We start from the raw sequence: 6000 nt of genomic DNA, 5'->3' as shown, positions 1-6000 counted from the left end.
CCCCGCCACTGCGCAGGCGCATCGTGGCCGCGGCCGGCGGTCTGCAGGGGCCACTGGGAATTGTAGTTCCCATTCGGAGGTCGGCCTGAGCGAGGGAGGCGCTCCCGCGGTCTCCACCCGCCCGCTTCGACACTCCACTACTCAGGTGGGCAGAAGGAGGCTGCGCCCATTCCAGGGATATCTTCTGCCTAAAGGTGAGCCTTGAAGCATATAGATTTAGGTTATTAAGATGAAGTAAAAGAGATGTTCTCCGCTAACTTTATGACTGTTTTAGAAACAATGTTAACCAGTATCTCTTTTTTTTAAGATTAAAAAATTTTTTATTTATCTTTGGCTGAGTTGGGTCTTCGTTGCTGCGCATGGGCTTTCTCTAGTTGCGGGAATGGGAGCTACTCTTCGTTGCGGTGCGCGGGCTTCTCATTGCAGTGGCTTCTCTTGTTGTGGAGCATGGGCTCTAGGCGTGCAGGCTTCAGTAGTTATGGTACATGGGCTCAGTAGTTGTGGCTCGCGGCCTGTAGAGCACAGGCTCAGTAGTTGTGGCGCACGGGCTTAGTTGCTCCGCGGCACGTGGGATCTTCCCGGACCAGGGCTCGAACCTGTGACCGCTGCGTTGGCAGGCGTATTCTTAACCACTGTGCCACCACGGAAACCCAACCAATATCTTTTAAAGAGGGTTTGGAAATTAGTTCTTTGTAGAATTACTAGGTCCAATATGTGGAAATAAATGATGACCAACCAAATGAGAAAAGCAAAAGCTATTTATTCAAGAGCTTGCTATGTTTAGAAAGGGAGTCAGCCACCGTCACTTGTATTTTGGCAGAGACTCATAGACAGGCAGAGGAGTGGAAAAGATTAATAGTGAAAAAAGGGAAGGTTTCAGGTATGTCCTGATTCAAGGCTGTTTTCATGGGTAAGTTGTAGGTGGGCTAACTCAAGAGAGGGGCATCCTATGTGATTGGTTAGGGGTGCACATGTGGCTTTCTCTGGTTGGTCCTAAGTTGGAAGTGGGGACAAAAATTAGGGAAGCTCTCAGTTGTTAATCAAGTCCTGGCTATTTTGAGCGGATTGTTATATGGGTTATTTGGCTTCCTGGACTATCACTAGACACCGCAGTCTGACTTCCTATAAGTCTGACTTAAGCAGGCTGGCTTCCTGGGCTGTTTATTATAGATAAGGGGGCTGGTTTCCTGGGTAGGCTTCGGGCAGGTTGTGGGTCAGAGTTCTGTTTTTAAATATGGTCTGGTCATTGTTTGTTTGTATATTCAGTCTCTCAAATAGAACACCCAGGAATACTAAAATCTGAATCAGAGGAAGCTTGCAGAAGCATGGAGAGCTTTACTCTCCATGTAAAGGAGCCTGTTTGCTATCGATGTGCAGATCTGCCAATAAGTCTGACCAGGTAAAGATACATCTCATCTCAAAGGTGGACTGGGGTGGGCAGTCTGATAATCACATCAGTGTTGTGTCACATGAAAACTATCATTTTCATGAATTTTATTTTTACAATAATAGTAGGAAAGCAACGAGAGAATAGACTCTCTAGTAGGTTATTATTAGCCCAATCTTGAAAGTGATCATGGTCCCTTAGCTTCTGTGGGCAAAGTTGTGAAAAATAGGCGCTGGACAGATCATATTTATTTGAATATTTCTAGAAATGTGACATCCTGCACAAATCTTAGTTGATTTTCACAATCTCCGTGCATCCTGTTTTCAGTAGAGTGAATTTCATTGCTGGGAAGGTCTTCACTCTAATAACAGTAACAAGAGTGCCAGTAGAGTTCTCTTTTCCAGAACCACATGCCCTGGGCTTTTTAATGGAGGTTTCTCAGTTTCTTTACTGGAGATTCCTTATTGCTCCCTTTAGGAACTGACTTTTTTGAGCTATTTGGGAGTCCCCTATTTAAATTTCAGGACCATTAAGGAGGGCACACTGTAAGGAGCTAAGACATAAGGGGGGAAAGCAAAGGAGGTTTATTTATTGAGTTCCTATTGTATGCTTCATTTATTTAACATAAGTTTTCCTCACCAGAAAAAAGGGCATAATAATAGCTAACGTTTATATAGCATTTGCTATGCTGTCAAGGATGTATGTGATAGGTACTAATATTATCCCTGTTTTACAGATGGGGACATATGCTGAGAATTAATTTGCCCCAGGTCACAAACCTAGTAAGTAGGAGAGCCAGACATCCTGACTCCAGAGTCTGTGTGATTCAGTCCTAATCTACAAGCTATGTGTCTACAAGGGATTGTTGTAAGGGTTAAATGAGATAAAGTAAGAGGTGCCTGGCCCAGCTCATAGCCCAGAACCACTCAAAGTGAGAAAGCTATTATTTTGTGAAAGTGCTCTGGTATAGAGGCTTTTATCCCAAGGGCCACTGGGAGGCAGTATTGCCATTCAGTTGGTTTCCCCTTGTGCTTTCATCCTCATAGGTGCAAAACCCCTTTGTCCTTCAAGCCTTATGCTATCTACCATCCCCTTTACATTTACTATTTATGTCTGCTATCAACCTCTTTGGGTAATCTGTCAGCCCTAGTTCTCTCTCTTCAAGTTCTTTGCAGACGTAGAACCTACTTCATGGACTTGCAGTCCAGCTCCTGTTGTTATTCTGGATGTTTTTAGCATGTAAAAGGATGATCTGTTCGGGAAAGATATAGTTCATTCAGTCATTCTTTAACTTATTCATTTATTCCACAAAGAGTTATTGAAAATTTGTGTTGGACATTTAGTTAGGCTCTGTGGAGAAAAAGTGATATGGGTTCTACTTCCGAGAAAGTTATAGTCTAGCAGGGGCAATGGACCCAAATCAAGAAGTATAATGACATGTTATAGATGAATTTATAACCCAGCTGTCTATTGGCATCAGCATTTCTTTTCAACATCTTTATTGGAATATAATTACTTTACAATGTTGTGTTAGTTTCTGCTATATAACAAAGTGAATCAGCTATACGTATAAATATATCCCCATATCACCTCCCTCTTGAGCCTCCCTCCCGCCCTCCCTATCCCACCCCTCTAGGTGGTCACAAAGCATGGAGATGATCTCCCTGTGCTATGCGGCTGCTTCCCACTAGCTATCTATTTTACATTTGGTAGTGTATATATGTCAATGCCACTCTCTCACTTTGTCCCAGCTTACCCTTCCCCCTCCCCGTGTCCTCAAGTCTACTTCTGCATCTTTATTCCTGTCCTGCCCTTAGGTTCTTCAGAACCATTTTTTTTAAATTTTATATTCCATATATATGTGTTAGCATATGGTATTTGTTTTTCTCTTTCTGACTTACTTGACTCTGTATGACAGACGCTAGATCTATCCACCTCACTACAAATAACTCAATTTCGTTTCTTTTTATGGCTGAGTAATATTCCATTGTATACATGTGCCACATCTTCTTTATCCATTCATCTGTTGATGGACGTTTAGGTTGGTTCCATGTCCTGGGTCTTGTAAACAGTGCTGCAATGAACATTGTGGTACATCTCTCTCTCTTTTTTTTTTTAATTGTTGAATTTTATTTAATTTATTTTTTTATACAGTAGGCTCTTATTCGTTATCCATTTTATACATATTAGTGTATACATGTCAATCCCAATCTCCCAATTCATCACACCACCCCCCACCCTTACCACTTTCCCTCTTAGTGTCCACATGTTTGTTCTCTGCATCTGTGTCTCTATTTCTGCCCTGCAAACTGGTTCATCTGTACCATTTTTCTAGGTTCCACATATATGCATTAATATACGATATTTGTTTTTCTCTTTCTGACTTACTTCACTCTGTATGACAGTCTCTAGATCCATCCACGTCTCAAAAAATGACCCAATTTCGTTCCCTTTTATAGCTGAGTAATATTCCATTGTATATATGTACCACATCTTCTTTATCCATTTGTCTGTCGATGGACATTTAGGTTGGTTCCATGTCCTGGCTATTGTAAATAATGCTGCAATGAACATTGTGGTGTATGTCTCTTTTTGAATTATGGTTTTCTCAGGGTATATGCCCAGTAGTGGGATTGCTGGGTTGTATGGTAGTTTTTAGTTTTTTAAGGAACCTCCATACTGTTCTCCATAGTGGCTGTATCAATTTACATTCCCAACAACAGTGCAAGAGGATTCCCTTTTCTCCACACCCTCTCCACCATTTATTGTTTGTAGATTTTTGATGATGCCATTCTGACCTGTGTGAGTTGATACCTCATTGTAGTTCTGATTTGCATTTCTCTAATGATTAGTGATGTTGGGCATCTTTTCATGTGTTTGTTGGCAATCTGTATATCTTCTTTGGAGAAATGTCTATTTAGGTCTACTGCCCATTTTTGGATTGGGTTGTTTGTTTTTTTGATATTGAGCTGCATGAGCTGCTTGTAAATTTTGGAGATTAATCCTTTGTCAGTTGCTTCATTTGCAAATATTTTCTCCTATTCTGAAGGTTGTCTTTTGGTCTTGTTTATGGTTTCCTTTGCTTTGAAAAAGCTTTAAAGTTTCATTAGGTCCCATTTGTTTATTTTTGTTTTTATTTCCATTTCTCTAGGAGGTGGGTTGAAAAGGATCTTGCTGTGATTTATGTCATAGAGTGTTCTGCCTATGTTTTCCACTAAGAGTTTTATAGTGTCTGGCCTTACATTTAGGTCTTTAATCCATCTGGAGTTTATTTTTATGTATGGTGTTAGGGAGTGTTCTAATTTCATTCTTTTACATGTAGCTGTCCAGCTTTCCCAGCACCACTTATTGAAGAGGCTGTCTTTTCTCCATTGTATATTCTTGCCTCCTTTATCAAAGATACGGTGACCATATGTGCATGGGTTTATCTCTGGGTTTTCTTTCCTGTTCCATTGATCTATATTTCTGTTTTTGTACCAGTATCATACTGCCTTGATTATTGTAGCTTTGTAGTATAGTCTGAAGCCAGGGCGCCTGATTCCTCCAGCTCCGTTTTTCGTTCTCAAGATTGCTTTGGCTATTCGGGGTCTTTTGTGTTTCCATACAAATTGTGAAATTTTTTGTTCTAGTTCTGTGAAAAGTGCCATTGGTAGTTTGATTAGGGATTGCATTGAATCTGTAGATTGCTTTGGGTAGTATAGTCATTTTCACAATGTTGATTCTTCCAATCCAGGAACATGGTATATCTCTCCATCTGTTTGTATCATCTTTAATTTCTTTCATCAGTGTCTTATAGTTTTCTGCATACAGGTCTTTTGTCTCCTTAGGTAGGTTTATTCCTAGGTATTTTATTCTTTTTGTTGCAGTGGTAAATGGGAGTGTTTCCTTGATTTCTCTTTCAGATTTTTCATCATTAGTGTATAGGAATGCAAGGGATTTCCATGCATTAATTTTGTATCCTGCTACTTTACCAAATTCATTGATTAGCTCTAGTAGTTTTCTGGTAGCATCTTTAGGATTCTCTATGTATAGTATCATGTCATCTGCAAGCAGTGACAGTTTTACTTCTTCTTTTCTGATTTGGATTCCTTTTATTTCTTTTTCTTCTCTGATTGCTGTGGCTAAAACTTCCAAAACTATGTTGAATAATAATGATGAGAGTGGGCAGCCTTGTCTTGTTCCTGATCTTAGTGGAAATGGTTTCAGTTTTTCACCATGGAGAACGATGTTGGCTGTGGGTTTGTCATATATGGCCTTTATTATTTTAAGGTAAGTTCCCTCTATGCCTCCTTTCTGGAGTGTTTTTATCATAAATGGTGTTAAATTTTGTCAAAAGCTTTTTCTGCATCTATTGAGATTATCATATGGTTTTTATCCTTCAGTTTGTTAGTATGGTGTATCACATTGATTGATTTGCGTATATTGAAGAATCCTTGCATTCCTGGGATAAACCCCACTTGATAATCGTGTATGATCCTTTTAATGTGGCATCAGCATTTTTTTAAAGACTTGGACAGTATTGGTACAGGGAACAAAGGCATAAAAGCGGAAATGGCATGGTGCTTTCAGGAACCTGCCAGTATAGTTCCATATGGTCAGAACTCAGACTTCAA

General features: G+C 40.1%; 1 protein-coding gene across 1 annotated transcript in view; it reads left to right on the top strand.

Moving 5' to 3' along the window:
* The first annotated feature begins 175 nt into the window (after positions 1-175).
* HSD17B6 (hydroxysteroid 17-beta dehydrogenase 6) overlaps positions 176-6000 on the top strand; it is a 36095-nt gene continuing 30270 nt past the window's right edge. Inside the window, exon 1 of the mRNA XM_030866581.3 lies at positions 176-194. The gene's annotated coding sequence lies outside the window, so the exon portion shown is untranslated. The remainder of the gene's footprint in view (positions 195-6000) is intronic.

This window comes from Globicephala melas, chromosome 10 (assembly GCF_963455315.2).
Source record: "Globicephala melas chromosome 10, mGloMel1.2, whole genome shotgun sequence".
Classification (NCBI taxonomy): domain Eukaryota; kingdom Metazoa; phylum Chordata; class Mammalia; order Artiodactyla; family Delphinidae; genus Globicephala; species Globicephala melas.
The sequence above is the reverse complement of the archived record's forward strand: the minus strand, read 5'-3'. Positions and strand labels throughout refer to the sequence as shown.